Source organism: Herpailurus yagouaroundi, unplaced genomic scaffold, assembly GCF_014898765.1.
Source record: "Herpailurus yagouaroundi ecotype Mexico unplaced genomic scaffold, PumYag 166, whole genome shotgun sequence".
NCBI lineage: Eukaryota > Metazoa > Chordata > Mammalia > Carnivora > Felidae > Herpailurus > Herpailurus yagouaroundi.
Genome location: NW_024412407.1, coordinates 10,476,966 through 10,501,510, shown reverse-complemented (window position 1 = coordinate 10,501,510; position 24,545 = coordinate 10,476,966). Strand labels below are relative to the sequence as shown.

The 24,545-nt window shown below is 38.4% G+C and overlaps 1 protein-coding gene and 1 long non-coding RNA gene across 5 annotated transcripts in view; one reads left to right on the top strand and one right to left on the bottom strand.

Annotated features, from left to right (window-relative positions):
• Positions 1-24,545, top strand: part of TMEM117 (transmembrane protein 117) — a 508,588-nt gene that overhangs the window by 22,203 nt on the left and 461,840 nt on the right. The gene's annotated exons all lie outside the window — the stretch shown is intronic.
• The window catches only part of LOC121038697 (uncharacterized), a 69,870-nt gene continuing 65,633 nt past the window's right edge, over positions 20,309-24,545 (bottom strand). The window contains exon 4 of the long non-coding RNA XR_005794452.1: positions 20,309-20,999. This is a non-coding gene — a long non-coding RNA (uncharacterized LOC121038697). The remainder of the gene's footprint in view (positions 21,000-24,545) is intronic.

Sequence of the window (24,545 nt, the reverse complement as noted above, 5' to 3'; positions counted from 1 at the left end):
CTTACTCTCTTAGCTCCCCACCTGCTTGGTTAAGCCTGCTCCCTTGACCCTCCATGTCTTCTTTCCCCCATGTGGCCCCCTTGGGGCATGCGGTGACTCTCTCTAGGACCGAGTGTAATAAATGTGTTCCTGTCCCTCTTCCGTGTACCCTCTGCGGCCACACCTGACTGACCATCCCTTGAAAGAATACAAAGCAGTGTTTCTTGCTGCTTCATGACCTATCCCATTTCTCTTTTATGTTTTTCCCAATTTATTCCTGTTTGAAATGCTCCATGTTTTTAGTATCATCACTGATAAACATGTTGAGTACCCATCATTTGAAGGGATGGTGCCAGGTGCCACGAGACTTATCTTTCAGGAGGTTGTGGTGAGTGAAGGAGATCAGACACAGACATGGGAAAATACAGCTGTAATAGGATTCTGATGTCAGCATATGATAATTGCCATGTAAGCAGGATGAGGAGCCTATTCTGAAGGGGGAAAGAAGTCATTCCCAATAGAAATGGTCAAGTAAAAACCTTATAGGAGGAGTTCATGGGAACTCTAGAATCCCAGGGTGAGTGGATTTGGTGAGAGCTTCCTTGGTATGTTTTCAGCCAGTCTCTGAGTACCTCTAATAATGACGAACTCACCATCCCCTAAGAAGTCTGGGTCTCATCACTGTTTCTGCAGTAATTCTTGGGTCTGAACCTGAGCTGTGCCTTGTGGCCCCAGGAGAATTCCACTGGAGGGAGGAGGGCATTCCAAGCTGGAGAAATGTCAGGCATACAGTTGTGGGGAAGGAAAGGACAGCTGGTTTTGTGGGAGAGTGGAGCGGGGTAGTTTTCCTACCATGGCAGATTGGGGTTTACAGGAGGTTGGAAAGGGAAGCTTCAGGGCAAATTGTGGAGGGTCTTGCATTTCAGGTTCAGGAGCTTAAAACTTATTCCGAAAACCATTGGAAGCCATGGAGCATGTCCCTCTTTTTTAAATTTTATGTTGCAAAAGTGCATAAGACTTTTGTGAACAAAACAGAACAACAACAACAAGAAAACCACCCCCAGATTATATGAATGAAGTCAGAGAGCTTAAAAGGTTTTGATCACAAGAGTGACAAGATCAAAACAGTGTTGTAAGATGATGGATGCAGAATGACTGGCTTTGAGGTGGGGAGGGTGCTTCAGTCACTTGGGTGTACCTGACCTTAAGAGATCAAGGCTCGGTTTAGAAGTGGCAGTGAAGGGGGACTGGAGGGGAAGGAAGGAAGCAGGGTTGTGAAGGAAGACCTGATAGTGCAAGCACACTGTTCTTTTTTTAAAGTTAACATCTTCATTTTAAGAACTCTGTTCCCGGGGCGCCTGGGTGGCTCAGTTGGTTGAGTGTCTGACTCTTGATTTCCGCTCAGGTCGTGATTTCATGGTCCATGGGGTGGAGCCCATGTTGGGCTCTGTGCTGACAGAGCAAAGCCTATTTGGGATTCTCTCTCTCTCTCTCTCTCTCTGCCGCTTTCCTCCCCCCCCCCCCCCGAAAAGAACTGTGTTCCCTGAGTCCATTTCCTTCATTTACTAAACATAAGGTGTATCCATCTGTTTCTAAAATTAGAAACTTAAATTCTCATTAGATCATCTTACCTTCTTTTCCAAGTTTGCTGAAAGAAATGAATGTATTATTCTGGTCATTTCTAATGCTGGAAGAGACTTTAAGAAAAAGCAGATTTGGGACACCTGGGTGGCTCAGTTGGTTAAGCATCAGACTTCAGCTCAGATCATGATCTCATGGTTTGTGAGTTTGAGCCTCACATGGGGCTCACTGCTGAGCCAGCTTCAGATCCCCGCCCCCTCTGCCCACCCCCCCTCAAAATAAATAAATAAACTTTAAAACAGATTTATGTTCATAATTATGTATTGTGAAGATCCTAATGCCACTGAATTTCCTTTTTGAAGCTTAGTGTTTGCCTGAACTTGTTCACTGTTTTGGATCATGCTCATTGATTTGTCTCAATTCACTTACAAAGTATAGAAGCGTCAGCACCTCAGTACTGTAGGCCTTGATTTTGTTCATTCAGTGCATGCATATTGAGCATTTTTTCAGACTCTGGGGATCCAGCATTGAACAAAAACAAAGTCCCTGCCTTGACTGAGCTTATACTCTAGTGGGAATAGATGGACAATCAAGAAATAAGTTACCATATATTATGTCAGAGGGCAGTACATGCTGTGGCAGTCACCAAAGCATGAGATGTCTGGGAAGTTGTGGGAATTTCCTCGGATAAGGTGACATTTGAGCAAAGGTCTGAAGGAGGTGGGGGAGCCAGCAGCGCAGCTTTCTGGGGGAAAATGACCAAGAAGAGGGTGAGGCAACTATAAAAGCCAAGACGGTAGTGTGTTTAAAGTGAGTGAACTGCAAAGAGGCCAATGGCTGGAGCAAGGTGAACAGGAAGACAGCAGTAGTGGGGATGGGATGGGGTAGCAAGCTTATAGGCATTTGGTTGTAAAGAGTCCTTTCCCCTTGAGTAAAGGGAAGCACTGATAAATGCTTCTGTATAACTAAGGATTTGGTATCTACTGTGGACATACTGCATTAAAAATTGGCATTCTAGTGAAACCCTTGAGCCCTGCTTCCTGGTCTATTGTGAGATGATGCACAGTCAATGATTTTCAATCTGGCAGCTCCTTTTACTCTTTGGAACAACCATTATGGCTCCTGTATGGAGGTGCTCACCCCACCTCCCTCCCTCCAGTGGGATATGGAAGTGAGGAAAGCTGCTTTTTATGGTGGGTGAGTTATTTGATTTATTTTATTTTATTTTATTTTATTTTATTTTTTATTTGATTATTTTAAAGAATGTCTGTACCCTGTGCCTGTCCCTCATCCCCACCAGCAGGGCTAATTCTGTAATGGTATTTTTAGCAGTGGGGGTGGGGAGATGGCCCTGGAGGCAGCAGCTGTGGGGACCGCCCCAATTGTTTGTTTCTAAAGTTCAGATTATCCCGGTGGGATAAGAAAAGCATCCTTCTCTAGGGATGAGTAAGTGTTCTGCCCATTGGAGGTCGGGGTGGGGGGGGGGGGTTGCGGGGGGGGGGGGAGGGGGGGTGGGGCATAGAGGAGGTTTATGGCCCTTCTTAGGTTTTTTCCTCATTACTCCTCCATGAGACTGTTAATTTAGCCACATGAAAAATGGCCATATTCGTTTATTTCTGGGTTGCTCTCCTGCTTCTATTTAGAGGCTAAACAGATTACTGGATTCTCTCCTCTCCGTTGAATTTTGTAAACACAAGCGTTTAACAATCCAAGCATTTAAATCAGGACAGAGAATTTACTTAACAGCTGAATTCTTGATGATAGATCAAATTGAATATGAAAGAAGAGTATTTTTACTTTTCCTCACAAAACTCTCAGCAGGGAGTGGAGGAAGAGCTTTACATGTGATACTCAACTAAGTGTAGTTATTTTACCCCTAGATATACAAGAAAGGTTAATCAAATGGATGTTACGCATTTATTCAAGAGGTATTTCTGGGAGCTCCTGTTCTATGGGAGGCCCAATTCTAGGCATCAGGATGTAACAGTGAATAATAATGATAATAATAATAATAATAATGGTAATGATAATGATAATAGCACTAACAAATCACTCAAAGTTCTTACTCTCATAGGTTGTATCTTCTGGTAGGGAAAATATAGAGAATTATAGTCATTTACAGAATTCATCAAATATTTGTCTCATGCATCTTTGAAACATAGTAGGATTTCCTGGTCTTGTGACTCCTTCTGGCTGGTTAGGTGTGAGCAGGGGTCATGTGTGGCTGTTCTGAGCTGGAGCATTTCATTTGCACATGTAAGACCCCTCCATCCCTCTCCCCCCCACCCCCCAAGCTGTTTTTCTTTTTTCCTCAGCCATCAGCCAGTGTTCCAGATACTTGCTGCTCTGGTTGCCTGAGTCCCAGAGTAAAGGCAATATGCAGTAGGTTCTTTACCTGGCCCTGAATGAACAAGTAGTTTGAGAAAGAAATAGACCTTTGTTGTTTAAAGGCATTGAGATTTTCGGCATTGTTTGTTATTGTGACATAACCTAGCCTGGACTGAGAATGAAATAAAAAAAACACCACTTTTAGAAAAATGTTTATTTATTTTGAGAGAGAGAGAGAGAGAGCGAGAGAGAGCTAGAGAATGTGCATGAGCACAAGCAGGGAAGGGGCAGAGAGCGAGGGAGAGAGAATCCCAAGCAGGCTCTGCACTGTTAGCGCAGAGCCTGATGCGGCGCTTGATCTCATGTACCTTGAAATCATGGCCTGAGCCGAAATCACGAGTATGACACCTAGCTGACTGAGCCACTCAGATGCCCCTCAAAACCCCACTTTTTAAAAGAAATAATTACAGGTAATGATATATTGTATAAAGAAACTGAGGCAGGGAACTGTGACAAAGAATGTCTGGCTGCAGTTTGGAGGCTCTGCTAAATAGGGTAGTGAGTGAGAATAGTTCCCTTTGAGGAGATTCTGGGGGAACTAAGAGCTGAACAATGAGAAGGAACTAGTCACCTGAAAATCTGGAAGATGTGCGTTGTAAATTGAAGGAATAAGAAATGAAAACATTTGGGACACTTGAGAAACACCAAGAATGTTTGTGGAGCTTCTAAATAGGGAGGAAGAGGAAGGAGGATGAGGTGGGAGTTAATGATGTAGGACTTGGTAGGTCATCATAAAGAAATTTTTTAAAATTTAAGAATAAAACATCCTAGCGTTTTGAGCAGAGAAATTATATACGATTTGGGGTTTTACATTTTTAAAAATTTTATTCATTTTTTTAGAAAGAGTGTGCGCAAGCAGGGGAGGAGCAGAAAGAAAGGGGGACAGAGAATCCGAAGCAGGCTCCATGTTGTCAAAGCCCGATGTGGGGATCGAACCCATGAACTGTGAGATCATGACCTGAGCCAAAGTTGGATGCTCAACTGACTGAGCCACCCAGGTGCCCCTGATTTAGGTTTTTATAGTGACTCTTTGGGTCATTCAAAAAAAAATGGCTATATGGGGAAAAGATTGAAAGTAGGGAGACTAACTCCTGACTGGTAGCTGGGAGATGGCTGTATTAGTCCTTGTGAGAGGGTGTGGTGATTTGATTCAGGATGGCACCAGTGGAGATGGAAAGAAGTGGATGGAATCAGGATGCATCATGAAAGTTAATCCTACAGGATTGGATGATGATTTGGATGTGGGTGATAAACATAAGATTCAAGGACGTGTGTGTGTGTGTGTGTGTGTGTGTGTGTGAGCAACTGGGTGGATTATGTTGCTATTTAATAAAGCAAAGAGACTGGGCAAACAAAAGATTTGGGAACAAAAAAATCAAGTTTTTATTTTGGACACAATGAGGTTGGAATGCCTATCTGTATACCCATACTCATGCAGTACAAGTTAGGTATGTATGGGGTTCCAGTTCTAGTATTATGAAGTGGCTTGTATCACATTAATCTTCCTGTAGATAAAAATTATAACCTTTTACCCCTGAAAGGAGACAACTGTTTGAAGGCATTGGAGACCTGAAGAAGACAGAAACTGGCAGGGGCCCAGGGGAGGAATTTAACCCTGATAAAAGAGAACCAGGCTGGTGAGATCCATGTGCACATAGCTTTAATCCTGAAGGCACTCTCCAACCCATGAAGCATGGGGACAGCTGTAACTCCAGTAGAAAGCTACAGCTCTCTTGATTTGTGGACTCAGAATATGAAGTTCGGGGCTGGCAGAGAAGTTGGAAAGCAGTGAGGGATATCCTGGAAAGAACAGATCCATGGTGGGGGGGGGGTGCGGAGACCAAAATTTTAGGTACAGACTCAGCTTAAGTCCTTGACTGGCCCTCAGCTGTACACTCATAGGAGAAATTCAAGAAGCCCAGAAGAAACACTAGGTAGAAGTTTGAAAGAGCTGAACAGAAATTTCAGTGGCTTTCTACTGAAACCCCAGAAGGCCTGCTCTTTAGAAATAAAGATTTATAGGCTTGAGGACAAAACCAACATAGACCCATCTTAACCAAGTGTAAATTCAAGCTTACACAAGTTCAAAATGATTAGCAAATCATTTCAGTGCTTGGTAGAACAATAACAAAATAAAGCTTTTCAGAGGAAGATAACAGAATACAGAGTCTTTACAACATATCATCTATAATGGCGAGTATAAAATACTACATTTGCAAAAAACCCACAGCAATAACAAAAAACCCCCCAAAATCCAGAACAATATGACCCATAATCCAAAGAAAAAGTAGTTAATACAAATGAATACCTAGATGATCCAAAAGTCAGCAGACAAGGACTTTAAAGCAATGTATATTGCTCATGGGCAAGTAAGGTAATACACAGAAAACTGAAAGTAGTTTCATAGTCAAACTACTGAAAATCAAAATGAAGAGATGATCTTGAAAGCAGTTCGAGAATAAAGTCACATTTTGTGTAGGGAGAATGATGATATGAAAGATGGCTAACTTCTTATCATAAACAATGGAGGCCAGATAGCATCTTAAAAAAATGTTTTTTAATGTTTATTTATTTTTGACAGAGATAGAGTGTGAGTGGGGGAGGGGCAGAGAGAGAGAAAGACACAGAATCTGAAGAGGCTCTAGGCTCTGAGCTGTCAGCACAGAGCCCGACGTGGGGCTTGAACTCACAGACCTCAGTGAGATCATGACCTGAGCTGAAGTTGGACGCTCAACCGACTGAGCCACCCAGGCACCCCAGGTAGCATCTTTAAAGTACTGAAAATTTTCAGGGGCACCTGGGTGGCTCAGTCGGTTGAGCGTCCGACTTCAGCCAGGTCACGATCTCACAGACCGTGAGTTCGAGCCCCGTGTCGGGCTCTGGGCTGATGGCTCAGAGTCTGGAGCCTGCTTCCGGTTCTGTGTCTCCCTCTCTGTCTGCCCTTCCCCCGTTCATGCTCTGTCTCTGTCTCAAAAATAAAAACGTAAAAAAAAAAATAAATAAAAAAAATAAAGTACTGAAAATTTTCAATCCAGAATTCTTTATCCAGACAACCTATATTTTCAAAATAAAGGCAAACCAAAGACATTTTTCAGTCAAATAAATAAGATGTTCATTTCCAGTAGATCTATACTAAAGGAGATGCTAAAAAAAGGTTCTTCATCTGGAGTGCAGTGAAACCGTAGAGACACTCAGATCTATAGGAAAGAATGAAGAGCACTAGGTCATAAATATGGGGCTAAATTAAAAGATTTCTTTTTCTTTTAATTTCTTTAAAAGACAACTGAATGTTTAAAGGAAAAATTATAGTATTATGTTGTGGGGCTTTATAACACATAATGGTATAAAATATATGACGATAATAACACAGAGGATGGAGATAAGTAGAATTTGACCATTGTAAGATCTTTGTATGTTACACTAAGTGGCACAATATTGATCTTAAACTGTGCTAAGTTAAGGAGGCATGTTGCAATCTTTGGGACAGTCACTGAAAAATAATACAAAGAGGATAGATGAGAAATGTAACTAGGAAGTAAGTTAGAATACTAAAAAATATACCCTTGTGCCAAAAGGAGGCAGGAAAGCAGGAACAAAGTAATAGCATACAGATGGGACAGGGGTAAAACAAACAGCAGAGTGGTGGATCTAAACCCAAACATACCTATAATTAAATTGTATGCAAGAAACCTAAACATTCCAATTAAAAAAGGCAGAGATTGTGAAACTGAATTTTAAAAAGCTTGATCCAACATATATAGTTTTTGAGAGATATACGTTAAAGACCTAGAACAACTGAAATTAACCAGATGGAATATGAATATATCTTATAAGCAGTAAGTATAAGAAAACTGGTGTGAATATGTTAATCTCAGACAAAATAACCAAGGTGGGCATTTCAAAATGATGAAAGGGGTCAATTCATCTGGAAGATGTAACAACTGTAAAAAAATATGTGCCTAACTAGAGGGGTTCAAAACATCTGCAGCTAAAACAGATAGAATTAAAGAGGGGAGAAAACAAATCCACAATCATAGTTGCAGAATTCATTGCTCATCTCTTAATAATTAGTAGAACTAAATTAGAAAGAAAACTTAATAAGGATATAGGTATTTTGAAACTATCAACCACCTTGATTTGACATTAACAGGACATTAAACAAAAAAAATAAGAATATACATTCTTTCCATGTAAAATAGCATTCGTTAAGATAGACCAAGGTTTATCCTTATATATAAACAAAAGGGAAAATCAAGAATTCATTTATACTTGAACCATACTTGGAAGTATGCTTGGACCATACTTGGCACATAAAAATAAAGTCGAAGTGAATTTCAAAAGAGAAAATCATATAGAGTATGTTCTCTGACCACAAGGGATTAAATTAGAAATGAAAAACCGGGACACCTGGGTGGCTGTTTGGTTAAGTGCCTGACTTTGGCTCAGGTCACGATCTCACGGTTTATGAGTTCAGGCCCCACACTGGACTTGCTGCTGCCACTGTGGAACCAGCTTTGGATCCTCTGTCTTCCTCTCTCTGCCCCTCACCTCCTTGTGCTCTCTCTCAAAAATAAAATAAACATAAAAAAAATAAAAAACAAATATACAACAGACACACACACACGCACACACACATGCACACACACATTCCCCAGTGGTTGAAAATTTTAAAACATACTTTAAATGCCTATGGGTCAAAGAAGAATTTATGAGAGAAATTAGAAAATATTTATAATTGAATGATGGTGAGTCTACAACATGTTAAAGTATATAGGATGTAGCAAATGTAGTGTTTAGATTTATATTGTAAATGCTTGTATTAGGAAAGAAGAAAGGTTTTAAATCATTGCTCTCAGTTTCCATCCTCAGGGTTTAGAAAGGGTAAGGCAAATTGAACCAAAAGTAAGTAGAAAGAAGGAAATAATAAAGAGCAGGAAAAAGGAAGTAAAAAGAAAAAAATAGAGAAAATTAACAAGGCCAAAGATTGATTTTTTTAAAAGATCAATAAGACTACAAGTTACTGCTAAGATTGATCAAGAAGCAAAGAGAGAAAACACAAACTACCAATGTTAAGAATTCAAGTGGGAATATCACTACAGATCCTAAACAGGTAAAAAGTGTAGGGAATGCCAGTGTATTTATGCCAGTAAATCCCCAAAATCCCGCAAAAGAAATAGACAAATTTCCTGATAGAGCATGCGTTGAATGAAATACACATAAGAAATAACCTGAATAGCTATACATCTATGCAAGAAATTGAATTTATTATCAAAAACCTCTCTATAAAGAAATGTTCTGACTTAGTTGGTCCCGGTTCTTGTGCCCTTGAGGACTTATTAGGTGTTATCCTTGAAGCAAGAAGAGAGAAACAAGGATTTATTTATTTAATACTTGTATCGTACTTATCTTATGCCTGGCACCGGTCTAAGCACTTTACATATAACTTATTTGTCAGACATGTGTGTTGAAGGACATGGAGAGATGAAGGAAAATTTTAGGAATGACCGTCTCCTACAATATATGCAATATATTCATCAGAACTGAAAGCTTCTGGCTGCTTTCTGCCCACTAGCGACAAAAATTTGTGGTCAAACTGAAGCATACTTTCAAATGTGGACTCTGATGGCACAAACAATCAGTCAGTGTTTTATCCTCATTTTCTCTTTGTATGCAGAATAGAAAACAGTTGTTAAAACCTGAAATAGGAGGCCCAACTGGATTTTCTCCTCCCCGGTTCTTGTCTCATCATTTTCTGCCTTTCCACCTTCTTCTATCTGTTCCCTTGATCTTATCTGTTCTTCCAGTTTTACTTCAAGTGTTATCCCAGGATAACATGCCTTTGTATAAACCCTCATCATCTTGCATATTGAAGGGGTTTAATAAACATTTCTTGAATGGATGCCATGGATAGATGAATGAATGAAGGCAGGTGTATGTTGTGTTAGTCGAAATGAAGAAGCAACGTCCTTGTTCAGCTTCATCCTCACTGGTATCATGGTATTGTGACTGTAAATGAACTCTGAATAAAATATCTAGTTTGGCCACCTGCACAATGGTGGTTAGTGTTTAATACAACAACGTAAGATATTACACAGCAATTTTGAGACACTTGAGAGTAGATTGACTTGTTACTGATTTGATTTGCCAATTGATATATTCCAACAAGAGGCTAATGTTTCATAAAAGATTAATTGGAGATACCTTTTCCAAGCATTTATGAGGGATCTTTTTTTCTCCCTGTGTTCAGAGTACAGTACTAGGCTCTGTTGGGTCTTTGATAATTCATCTAGGTATTGTTCAGATAGAAAAAAACCCTAAACCATCAGTTTATGAGCTTTCTGGGTCCTTAATTCCTTAGTCAACATATTTTTTAATTATGAAATAAATAATTTTACTTGATTTTAAATGATAATTGCTCAGCATTACTAATGTGAGTAAGTGTGGCAATCCCTGCTACTTCAGGGGGTGAGTTGTGACTAAGGCATTTCAAAGCTCCCTATCTTCAGAACCACCAGCTCATCATTTTCCTTTTTTGGCTTATATCCTGTGATAATCAAGGACTGGCTTGGAAACAGTATTGGCATAGACCATCATTATGAGCACAAATACTATTCTAAAAATAAATGAAAAAATATCTCTGCCTCTGACCATGGAAAACCTGTGACTAAGACATTATATCTATTTGGCCAATGTGCAGCTCAGTGACGCAGCAGGTATTAAGAGCTAGAGAGATTATTTTTCTAACATACTTTCTCTTAGGCATTTAGTTTGCTAACTTTGGTTGACAATCTCAAATACTCTTCATCACAGAGCGTGTGTGTGTGTGTGTGTGTGTGTGTGTGTGTGTGTGTGTCTGTCTGTCTGTCTGTCTTAATATTACTGGGGAATTAGCTTTCTCAAAAATGGAAAATCATAAATCATTATATGACATATTGTATTGGAAGAGGTTGAGCATGATTCATTGGTAATCCCTCAGTTGCAAAGGTAATTTTGAATCTTCCCATATTCTAGTTATGACACTTGAGATAGTAATGTGCTTCCCAGGATACCTAGGTGGCTCAGTCGGTTAAGCATCCAACTCTTGATTTTGGCTCAGGTCATGATCTCCTGGTTGGTGAGATGGAGTCCTATGTCTCATCAGGCCCTGTGCTGGCAGCTTGGAGCCTTCTTGGGATTTTCTGTCTCCCTCTCTCTCCGCCCCTCCCCTGCTCATGCATATAGTCGCTCTCTCTCAAAATAAATAAACAATTAAAAAAAATGTGCTTCCCCACTCTGCCATAAAGTGGTATGTCCTGTTCCATGAAACAAGGAAATGGTGTCATGAGATAAAATTTAGTCTTTGAATTTTAATGTCTTTCATAGCATTATGCATTTCTATAATAATCACAGATTATAGCCTACTTTTCTTGTCTTGATTCTTTTTTGGCAAAGAGAGAAAGAAAAGAAGTGATGATACAAATGTGTTATTTTACTACATTGGAAAATATCTTGAAATAGAAGTTTATAAAGCCAGAGTCTAAAATGTAGGGGCCATAACCAGAGAGGATGTAGGAAGACCAGTGGAAAATTGCACCAAAGTTGTTATGGGAAAGAAAATTCGAAGAGGTGGGTGCTCCATAGGGATGAATGTCTTAGGAAAGAAAGATGTTGCAAACAGAGAAAGTCATGGAATGTGGTAGTAGTTACAATAAAGACAATAGTTTGTAATCAAAACTGGCTTCCATTTTATCCTTTTTATGGAAAGATAATCCTGTATAGATTTGAACTCTCAAAATGTCCACAGTTTAAACCTGAAAGAAAACCTTATTTTTCTTCTTTTTAATAAGCTTACTACTGTATAAGCAGGCACATTTAACAAGTGCTGTGCAGCATAGGGATTATTTAAAAAGTTGACTATTTGAGAATCTACTTTAATCAAAACCATTTAGCATATGAGAGTATATTTACATTTTACAAATATGTCTGAAATTCTGTTAACTCTAATGTATAATATAAAGGAATGAAGCTCATCCAGCATATTCACATGTTCACAGCTTTAATGAAGCTCTATCTAATAATCATTTTTGATATTGAAATGTAATAAAATATTGAATATTGTTTTTGCATGCCATGGGTATTAGGCAAGATCTGAGGTTTATGCTGATGCAAGCAAACATTTTTTGTTAATTTTATGTCATTAAAAAAACTTACTCTCTTGGGGCGCCTGGGTGGCGCAGTCGGTTAAGCGTCCGACTTCAGCCAGGTCACGATCTCGCGGTCCGTGAGTTCGAGCCCCGCGTCGGGCTCTGGGCTGATGGCTCAGAGCCTGGAGCCTGTTTCCGATTCTGTGTCTCCCTCTCTCTCTGCCCCTCCCCCGTTCATGCTCTGTCTCTCTCTGTCCCAAAAATAAATAAAAAACGTTGAAAAAAAATTAAAAAAAAAAAACTTACTCTCTTTTAAAAATATTTTAAAGGTTTTTTTTCTTTCTTAACTGTTTCTACCTATTTTTACTGTATTCTTTTTTCCACTTAGTTTTTATTTCTTTCCTTTTATTGTCATTTCTCAGTTTCATTCTCAGAGCTTATTTCTTGCCTTTTACAACATTGATTCTTAAGATTTTAATGATTTTTGTTTCTTGCAGTCAACATTAAAGTTATAGGCATTTATATGTTTTCTCTTTCCTTTGTTTGGATGAGTCCAACTGTGTTTTACTCATTTATCAATACAGCCAGTGAGTTATAACTGGTTTTGGTAGAGCTCCTTTTAATCTGAGCTGCAAAACCCATGTGTCTTTTCACTCACTATCCTCTGGTGTTCTATTTGGACTTCCTTATTTCATGTCTGTATTTGATTCTTGTTTTTCTATCCTAGTTTTTTCCCACTTTGGTAGTTAGTATTTTTCTCTTCAGGCTAGTAAAACTGAAATGTCTCAGCTCATGACTTTGTACAAGGGAATGAAAATGGTGAGGGCAAGAGAACATTCTGCTTCTCCATCACAATACGTAGGAAGGAATTATGGAACTTTAATATGTCTCTTCTCTTCATGGCCGGGAGGTCAAAAAGACTTAAAAACCATATTGAATGCTGGAAGATAGGCTCATTGAGTCTGTCTGTTTTCCTCAATCTTTACTCCCTCTTTTCATTTTTTATCTGTACAGGTTCTTGGATAGTTGATTCTGCATTCTTAATGTTCTTTTTAATTTGACTTGTCCTTCAGTTTGAGTCTTTTGTTAGTACTTGGCATGCAGTAAATGCTCTGTTCATATTAGTTGAGTTGATTGGAACTACTATTTAATGTGCTAGCTTCTTCACTGTCTAAATGTACACCCAAACCTCTCATTTCTGGAAGGGTAATAGTGATATCAAATTGGACCCTGTGGGATACAGTGAAGCCAGGGTGACCAAATTCCCTCTGGGGATCCAGCTGGGAATTATGTTTTCTCACTAGTAAATAACGTTTGATATTTGATAAGTTTTCACTTCTAGTTTCTCAAGCAATAGGAAATCCCCAAGGGAACTGAATTGGTTAATACAAATTGTTATTAATTCTTTTCAGTGAATAACAAGTTAGCTTCAACCATTAGTAGGTATAAGTTGCCCCCAAATATTTTATAAATGATGTGTTTTTAAAAAGTAAAAGTAAAAAGTTAGTTTCTTTCCAGCATTAAAGAAATTAAAGGAAAAATTTGGCTTTTTCTTTTCCTTTTTTTTTCTTCTAAAACCCAGACCAAGGGATTGAAAAGAATGGGGGGGGGGGTGATGTGTAAATGTGCATGCCTGTATGCACACGTGTGTCTGGTATGAATGTGTGTGCGTATGTATGTGGTGTGTGTGTGTAAATGGAGTCAGTCTGGCAGGGCAAGAGGATCAGTGAGGGAGGCTGTACCTAAGCTATACTGGGAACTGGCTGCATTTTACAAATCCAGAAGCTACACATCTCCTACTATTCTGGGTGCTCAGAAATCTGGACCAAATTTAGGAGTTCTTTTGAGATACTTGGAGATCTGCATCTGAGCTTTTGAGATATGTTGCTGTTTTATGCTTTCAGTAGCTGAAGCAGTTCAGCTTGGCATATATGTTTCTCATCTCCATTCTAAAAGTCATGCAGGATCATGTCCAATAAAGTTTCTTTCATAAATTCATTTCTCAGTCTTATGATTATTTTCTTTGCCCTTTTCCCTGTCTGTGACTTTGGCTGGATTGATCATCTAGCTGCTTAAAATTCAAAGAATCTAATTTGGGATGGGGCCTAGAACAAAAACATGTTTGGCTTGCTTTATTTATTGGTGAAATGAAGAATGACAAATTATCACCCTGTTACTGGCTTTGGCTAACAATGAGCAAGGGAAAAAAATCTGAGAGCTTTTTGCTGTGTCTTTGTGTTCTACTCTTTGCTCTTTCCCGTTATATATTACTTATTTTTTTCAGAACGATACGAGTCCATAGGCCCCATCCACTGCATAACTGGAAACCCCTGATTTAGTCCCATACAGAATAATTTGAGCAGCTGAAGCTTTTTTTTTTAAATTTAATGTTTATTTTTGAGAGAGAGAGAGACAGATCATGAGCAGGGGAGTGGCAGAGAGAGAGAGGGAGAAAGTGAGAGGCAGAATCTGAAGCAAGCTCTAGGCTCCGACCTGTCAGCACAGAGCCCGATGTGGGGCTCGAACTCATGAACTATGAGATTTTGACCTGAGCCGAAGTCGGACACTTAACTGACTGAGTCACCCAGGCTCCCCATGAACAGCTGAAGCTTTTAGTCTGTTCGAACTTGAGTCCTTTGTGAGGGTCATTTTTCTTTTTCCTTATAAATGTTTATTCATTTTTGAGAGAGAGAGCATGAGTGGAGGAGGGGCTGAGAGAGAGGGGGACAGAGATCTGAAGTGGGCTCTGCACTGACAGCAGCAAACCTGATGTGGGGTTTGAACTCACAAACTGTGAGATCATGACCTGAGCTGAAGTTGGATGCTAACCGACTGAGCCACCTAGGCATCCTGATGGTGATGGTAGTTTTGATTGACTTACTCCCTTTGGGTAAAATACTCATTATTTCAGATTTCCTCTCCCTCTCTCTCTAAGATGTCACCTGGGGATACTGTAGAAGAATATGTCTTTTATGATCTGCGTGGTGTCCAGTGGCTCATCCTGTCTCTGTGGCTTTGTCCCTTTCTTTTTTTAAAAAAAAAAAATTTTTTTTTAACGTTTATTTATTTTTGAGACAGAGAGAGACAGAGCATGAACGGGGGAGGGTCAGAGAGAGGGAGACACGGAATCTGAAACAGGCTCCAGGCTCTGAGCAGTCAGCACAGGGCCCGACGCGGGGCTCGAACTCACGGAGTGTGAGATCGTGACCTGAGCCGAAGTCGGCCGCTTAACCGACTGAGCCACCCAAGCGCCCCGGCTTTGTCCCTTTCATTCTGGTTATCGTTTGTCTTGCCGGCATTTATGGTAAAGATTAGCAGCTGATATCACTCAGGCCTTGGTTTCTCTCATTTTGTTCAGAGTGGTGGTATTTCCTGGCTGACTTGGCTTTCCAGGTCTTTGACAGGTTCTTCTATGGTTGCCTCCTACCTGAGGCGTATCGCCTCTTTATCACTGCCGGCTTCAGCTAGGCACTGAGCTCTCAGCTCCGTCCGTTGGCATTGTTCTGTCATCTCTAGGATGGGTCAGGAATTTAGGCTGGTCTTCAGGATGTGGTTTTCAAGGACTACCAGTTGGAAAACAAGAGGATGGAGAAGGCATACTTGCTTCTTTCTACCTCTGCCTGGAAATAGCGTATATTACTTCCTCTTATATTCTATGGGTGAGAATACTGGGAACGTAAATGCGATCTGAATCTTAATCTTTTATCATTTATTTTGCTCCATGATCTTAGACAATTTATAATATACTGGACATATTTTTATAATATACTGGACATGGTAGTATCTCAGGGGCTTGTTAGAAAGATTAAATTTATAATTTTGAATGTTTTTTGAACCTTTGACCTGCCCTCTTCACCTTCTAAAGCCCCTCCACTTATTCTGCGTCCACTGTTCTCCTGTCCACTTAGAGTAATTTTCATTAAGGTACTGCTTTTTTTTTTTTAACACTATGTTTAGCATAATGCCTGAAATGTAGATACACAATAAATACCTATATTTATTTTGTTTGCTGAATAAATGTCAGACAAGTAAAAGTAAAAATGAAGAAAATTATACTTAATCTTACTCTGGAGAAATAACTTATTAGCATTTTGGCATATTCTTTTTCTCATCCTCCTCCTCCTTAAAATTATTTTACAAAATTATTTAACAAATTCATTTAGGTATTTTCTTTCTTATTAAGCAATATTTTATAAAGCATCTTTCCTTGTCAATAAATACATATTTTCATAATTTTTAATGCTTTATAAATGCTCAAATTTAGTGTATGTGTAGCATTCCACTAAGTGTGTCAAAAATAATTTATTTAGGGGGCACTGGGTGGCTCTGTCAGTTGGGTGTCCAACTTCAACTCAGGTCAAGATCTCACAGTTCGTGAGTTTCGAGCCTTGCATTGGGCTCTGTGCTGACAGCTCAGAGCCTGGAGCCTGATTCGGATTCTGTGTCTCCTCTGTCTCTGCTCCTTCTCTGCTCACACTCTCTCTGTCTCAAAAATAAGTAAATGTTAAAAAATTAAAAGAATAATTTAATTGATAATTTTCTTGAATTTTCAGATGTTTCTTATTTTCCTTTTTTATAGTAAGTTTCAAATAATATCCATGTACACACATTTAAAAAAATCTATGTTTGTTTGCTCCATTATTTTGTTAGGAAAAATTCCTAGAATTGGGATTTCTGAGTTAAAGGATATGCAAATTAAAAAAAAATTTGCATTTATTCATATTTGAGAGAGAGAGAGACAGAGAGTGAGGGGGAGAGGGACAGAGAGAGAGGGAGACAGAGAATCTGAAGCAGGCTCCAGGCTCTGAGCTGTCAGCACAGAGCCTGATGTGGGGCTCAAACTCATGAAGCATGAGATTATGACTTTAGCCTAAGTCAGATGCTCAACCAACTGAGCCACCCAGGTGCCCCAAAGGATATGCAAATTTTGGACTTGCTATTTATTGCCAATTTGTCTTATGAACTTTGATTTTTCAACTTGAAGAAATATTCATTTCTTAAAAAGCAGACTTTGACCCATTAATTGGGAGAATCTATCCTATAGAAATAACAGTGATTTTATGTAAACATATATATAAATATTTATGGGGCTTTACTTGGAGTTCCAAACCCAGTTCCAATGTGTGTGTGTGGGAGGGTTTCCACACACCAACGGGCTTTTCTCTGGACACCAGCTGGGTGTCCTGCCATTCAGCTCAATTCTGACAGTGTCTACACAAATGCAGCATTAGATTCCACAGGTTAAGGGTTCAGTCCTACAAGACTTCCCTCTGCCCCCACCCACTTTAGATGCGAATTGCAAACCCAAGTTATTACCTATAATTCTGACTGACTGGCAATAAATCAGAGGTTCCCATGATACCCTCCTTCGGTTCAATTAATTTGCTAGAGCAGCTCACAGAACTTTGGGAAAACATTTGACTTACTAGATTACTGGTGTATGATAAAAGGATGCAACTCAAGAACAGCCAAGAAGGAAGAGATTCATAGCTAGGCATGGTGTTCCCCAACCTGGAAGCTCTTTGAATCCAGTCTTTTTAGATTTTTATGGAGGCTTCATTTCACAGACACAAATGATTAAATCAGTGGCCATGGGTGATTGAACTCAACCTTCAGCCCCTCTCCCCTCCCCAGAGGTGGGGGAGGGAGGCCAGTGAAGTGGGACTGAAAGTTCCAATCTCTAATCACTTTGGCTGACTCCCTTGTAGCCAGGTCTCATTCTTAGGAGGTATCCAAAAGTTACCTTATTAGCATAACAAAAGACACTTTAACAATCTCAATATGTAAGAAATTCCAAAGGTTGTAAGAGCAATGTGCCAGAAATAGGGACAAAGACCACATATATATGTCTTATTACAAATTACAATATCATAGGCTCATAGCAGCAAATAGCTGAAATCAATGTGAATGATCAAAAATAATAAAAAGATTGAATAAATGTGGATCATCCATGTTACATATTTGTCACCACTAAAAATATCTATATTGAGTATGTTGAGGTTCATGATACTGTTGAGAAGTACAAATTGCAGAGTCGTGTGCATGGTAATGTAAAACCAAAAAGCAAAAAAATACACATATGTAATCACACTATATGTTTTATATGTATTTTATTTGTTTGAACATAGAACTAGTTCTGAAAGGGTATATTCAGATTTTTGAAACTGTATCTTAGGCACTGTATATGAATATATCTTTGTATCGTTTCACATGCTATAATGGAAAAGTTTTACTTTTTTTTTTTTTAAAGTTTTACTTTTGAATTAAAAAGTTAATAATAAAACTAAAGAAAAAAAAAACCCATAACACTTACAAACTGCTCTAACTTTTCTGCAAACTGTTTTCCTAAACCAGAAAGGTTCCTGTAGTCCCCAGAGGAATTTCAGGGCTTTGAAGAGTGTGCCTTGAAGTCAGGACAACTTTTATAGTTAACTTAATTGGGATATTATTTTACACAAGGTAACAGCTAAACTATTGGGATTTCTTCAGTTATTGATGTTCTCAGAGGTAATCATTCTCAGAAAGGCTGTTGAAAATATAGTCAGTTCATATCCTGGCCTGGATCGTGTCAAACATCACTTTTTCAGAAGGAGGAATAGAGGTTGAAATGGCAAAAGTGTATCAATTTAGGAAATTGTTTTCAGAAATAATCTATAATTTTCAATAGATGAAAGGAAGGAACAAATTTTGTTGGTAGCTAAAAATGTAGAATCAAATAGGGTGGAAATAACAGGGTATAGCTAAATGTGTGCTCTTGGTAGCTCACTAGATTTCTAGAGATTTTGATTGGAAATTTTGCCTTTCTAATGGAGAGCAAGGGAAAAAAAACTTTGTATGTCTTAGGCATTTTATGGCCTGGTAACACTAGACAAAAATCATTTTAAAATTAGAAATTTTCGTAATTTAGGAAACCAAAGTAAAATAACTACTGTACTTTATTTAGAAAAGTAAAATTTGTTATTGGTCATGGATAAGATCTTGATAGTTGAAAGCCCCTGAACAGAGATGATGACACAGTAACTTAAATATAATAGGTGGTCATTTTATAAATGTGAACAAATGGTATTTTGAAAATATTGCAAATACTTCCTGGGAATCTGTGCTTATACTTGATGAGCCAATAAACAAAATATATTTGAATTAAGTTATATATGCTAATTGTAAATGCTAATCATAATGCGAGTTATAGGTAAGTTTGTCAAACATAATTAGATCAGGGGTCTGAACACTATAATGTTAATATTATTTTAAAAGGGGTATACTTTAGATACATGTATAGTGTCATCCAAAGCATCTGCTGAAATTATTCTATTCCTGTAAGAGTCTCGGAATTGAAACTTTACTATAATTTCAACATGTCAAGAATAAGTGTTAAAGAATAAGGCAGATTCTATTTTATATTTTCTAAAACTTTATAGGATTTTTTTAACATTTTATTTAATGTCAATGAAATTGAATTTTGAAATGTAAATGACAAATTTGCATGATGGTTATTGGTGATCATCATATATTTCAGTATATGACTCCCTTGCTCCCATTGGTGAGGTCAGTGGGAGTGCCATATCACTCTGAAGCAGGCTTTTACCAGCTGTCCTTGTGCAGGTCTCAAAGTATAAATAAATATGGTTTTGCTATTGGTGAGGTGAGTGCATCAGTGTGTATAGCTAAGAGAGGTGCAGAGAGGTGCAGTTCCTACCTCCTTCTCACTTGGGGTCTGATATGGGCTGTGGCTTCTCTACAGTTTGGATTCTAAATCATTGTACCCACTTACTGTGAGAGTCCTGACTCCTATCTGCATATTTATTTCGTCAGTGTATATTTTATCAGCATGCACAGTTGAAGACATTCATTTATTCAAGTTTATGTAACTCAGCTAACTTAATTTGTTTCTGCTGCATTTGGGGTAATCTATCCCCAGGCCTTTCTGTGTTATCTTGAATAATTGAGAGCCTGCTGGTACACAGAGCCACATTGCTACAGAGCTGCTGCTAAGCTTCCAAGAGGCTCCCTTCACTTGAGCAAGATGGAAAGTGATTCCAGCTGGCTGGAAAAAAGATACATGAAGTCTGTAATAGACCCTTAGGAAGGAAATCTGTTTCCATCAAGACAGAAGAATGATTCATGTGTAAGAAATATAAACTAAAGACTCCTTTGAGTCATTGGAGTGTCTGTAATATTTTTCTAGTAGCATTTTTCCCCCTTTACTTCATCAGCTTTTTACTAGGAGACTTTCTAAATCTTAGTCTTCTCATTTATAAAATGCAGTGATAATACCTGCCTTCAATTCTACAATTTTTTGAAGATCAGTTAGGGGGATGTGAAGTTTCCTATAAATCATAAATGTATATGACACTGTAAGGCATTGTTTTCTTTCTTCATGTGTTTTCTTTCTTTGCATTTTTAAAAATTACTTGTCATAACTAATTGAACTATATAATGTTACTTAAAAGAATAACATAACCAACCACGTTACATGGTTAGAGGACTTTTTTTTAAATTTATTTTCTCACAAACTTGAATTTGTATCCTTTTTATTTTTCTTGTGCAGAGAAAAATATCAGCCTGTCAATTACTCATGTCCAATCTCAAAATTATATTTCAGAATTAAGTAGGTGAGCCTTTGCAGAAGCTTGGGAGACATGAGGAATTACAGATGAATGCCAGCTCCTTCTGGGTGTGTGATTCCTAAAGAAAACGTTATGTTGCCTGATCTCAGTTAGTGGTGCCAGTGAGTGTAACTGGGTGCAGGGGTCCCTGAAGACTGGCCTGCAGACCCAGGGACAATGCTTTTTTTCTTCACCCATTTTCCACCAAGCCAGAGCCGTGTGACCTCTTGGTGCTGCAGTTTCTCAACGTGATTGTATTTCACTGCTCTCGTAAACACATCTTGTAAAAGAAACAAGGTTGTCTTTTAAACTTGTGCTCCTGCTAGACAAGAAAAATAAAACCCAGTCAGTCTCCTTTCAGGACCTTTTCATTTAATGAGAAGTCAAACCTTTTCATTTTTGTTAAGAATGCTTTTGTATCAAGTTCCCATTTTTCATGTAGAAATACAATATATTATGAAGAGAGGACTGATAGGCCATTTATACTTTTGCTATCTGTGATTCTGAAAGTTCTAACTAGCAGAATTGGTTAAATAGAGAATTCTAAAACCCATAATTATGAGATGTTTATTAAATCCACTTAAAACAATTTTTTTTAAGGGGCACCTGGGTGGCTCAGTTGGTTAAGCGTCCCACATTGGCTCAGGTTCTGATCTCATGGTTTGTGAGTTCGGGCCCTGTGTCAGGCTCTGTGCTGGCAGCTCAGAACCTGGAGCCTGCTTTGGAGTCTGTGTCTCCCTCTCTCTCTGCCCCTCCCCTGCTTGCCGAGTCTGTCACCCTCTCTCTATCTCTATTTTTGAGAGAGAAAGAGAGAATGCCAGGGGAGTAGGAGCAGAGAGAGAGGGGAGACAGAATCCTAAGCAGCTTTGCACTGTCCGCTCAGAGCCCGACATGGGGCTCAAACTCATGAACCATGAGATCATGACCCGAACCCAAACCAGGAATCGGATGCTTAACCAACTGAGCCACCCAGGCACCCCATATCAATTCCACTTTTTACTTTTATTTTTTTAATCTACTTTTTAAATGCACTTTGAAAAAAATTATACATGCGACATGTACCATTCATCTTTTGTATGTGAGAGTTGCAACTTTTGGTCTAATTACACTTCCCTATGTATTTTTTGCTTGGCTGTGTCAGTAAAATATATTATTAAATATGGCTAGGATTTATTTTATTTTATATCTATAGGTAATTCGTCAGTTCAAAGATGATTGACATGAAGAGAATTTAGACCAGTTATTTTCATCTGATTTTCATATGATTTATAGCAAGAGAATATTTGTGCATTCTTTTAAGTCAGTGGTAAGCATGAGAAAAAAACCTACTTGCAGTTTTGCTTGTACATTGAATGTTTAGTTTTTTAATCAGAAATTAAGTTTAGTGCCAAGTGAAATAGGTTAGATTTCTCTAGACGTGCATTGTCCAATACAGTAGCAATTAGCCCTATGTGGCTCTTAAGCGTTTGAAATGAAGCCGGTGTGATTGAGATGTATAGGAAGTGTAAAATGTACACCAGAATGAATACAAAGAAAATATGTCAAGTATTTCACTAATTTAATGTTTTGTTAATCATTTTTATATTGATTGCATCTGGAAAGATTTTGGATATATTGATTAAGTAAGATATATTATTAAAATCCATTTCACCTTTTCTTTAGCTTTTTAGTGTGATTACGGGAACATTTGAAATTGCACATGAGACTCTCATTATGCTTCAGTTTATCAAGTTACCTTACCCCTGATTTTGAGAGCAGTTGAAAAAGGTTTGCGCTTTATGGAAGCATACGTTTTTGTTGTCTCACATCACACATTGTGTTAGAATTACTTTAAGAGCTTGCTCATCTCTTAGAGGTTTCCTTTATAAAAAGGCGATCTTGAATTCACTTTGGGTCGGGGAGAATAAACAGGTAGCTTAGCTGTGTGTATAACGAAAGCTCTTCTTCTTAGGGATAGAGCACCGTCTTGTGGAATGTACTGAATACAGCAGTTTATGCAATGATTAGCTGGAAATTTTAAGATCTCGGAATAGGCAAATTGTTTATGTCAGACATTTGGAGAAGAAAACTAAAACTAACAGTAAAGATGTTCACTTCTCCGTAGCATGTGTTTTCATTACCAGAGTATGAGACAGTGCAGTAAGAACATTTTGATTTGGTGTGCTTTTTAGAAAATAGAAAGGCCTCATTCAGGTCTTTGTATTATTTTTTTCCCTCAAATTTCTGAGGTTTTTGTGTTTCATTATAAAAGGAAGCAAGGTTCCATATTTTGCCCCTTTTTCTATGTAAAAGTTGAGTGTATTTAAATTATTTAATCCATACAAATAAGCTTCATTAGATACATGAGGAAGAAAAGGTATATCAACAGTCATATTACATTTTCTCAAGAATTGTTTTAGTTATTCTGGAGACAAGCATTTTATTTTTATTTATTTATTTATTTTTTCAATGTTTTTATTTATTTATGGGACAGATAGAGACAGAGCATGAACGGGGGAGGGGCAGAGAGAGAGGGAGACACAGAATCGGAAACAGGCTCCAGGCTCCGAGCCATCAGCCCAGAGCCTGACGCGGGGCTCGAACTCACGGACCGCAAGATCATGACCTGGCTGAAGTCGGACGCTTAACTGACTGCGCCACCCAGGCGCCCCCTGGAGACAAGCATTTTAAAAAGGGAAACATTGTCTAAAGAATCTTGTTCATGTATTTTTTGTTATTTTTGTTTCTTCTTGATGTATTATATATACATACATGGATTAAGTATTCAAATCATACCTCTTTACCACTATATTTCATTTCAAAGTCTGCCAAAAATAACTGCCAAATCACTGAGCTCTTAATACTGAGAACAGAATAGACTTCTCGCGATTTAGAATTTCATTAATCAAGTCCATCAAAACAATTAAGGCCAATATCCAGCCAATCAGCTAAACAAAATTCTCCAAAGCATTTACTGCCTTTTCAGACTCACTTAAGAAAGAGTAGTTCTGAGAATAGTTATAAGAGAATGGATTAGTTGGATCTCCCTTTCGTGTGGAGACCCTGGCAGCCCATTTCTAAAATTGTATGGCTTTATACATATTACTTTCCTTGGAATCCAACAATCATATGAAAAACAATCCTGATTGGTTTTCATAACGTAATATAGATGCCAGGGCAGAACACATGAAACCAAGGAGCTAGCCAACCAAATCTGTCCTACGGAAGGAAACATGGTAAGATTGACCTGTTGACCTACTCCATTAGTAAAAGGCGCTACAATGTACCCATATTGACAGCAAAGAGCTAAAATAATTGTTTCATTCTTATGAAAACATGACTAGCCTATTGCTTATTAGTTAAAAAGCTTTCATGAGCTTCTTGGGGACTTTTACATAACTATTTAATATTCCGTTGCATTACTATGATTTGTTAGATAAATAAATTCTGAACTGGATTAAAAAAGCCACTCAAACCCACTTTCCCAAAAAGTCGTTTTTTATAATTTACAGTGTTAGTTTTAATGATAACGATTTTTTCAGTTCTCTTTAGCACTTCCAGAAATCTATGCTAGTTTCATGGCCTCCAGTAAAGGTTTCTGTTGCTGAGATGCTGAGAGATCTTGACCCAGTGTCCTCCTGGAGAGAGGACCATGTTTTTGTAGGGATGTATCCATTCAAGTGGAATCTTCCAAACAACCATCTTGGCCATCTCCCATGTTCTTGCTCCACTCCTGTTGTTTTAGTTTTCCTATCCCCCCCATTTATGAAAGTAAGGCAGTGTGCCAAAAAACACCTCATGGCTTAGCAGCAAACATGGTCACTTGAGAGCGGGGTGGCCACATGGCCTCTTTTGGTGTGAACAATTCAGCTTTGTGTGTATTTGTCCT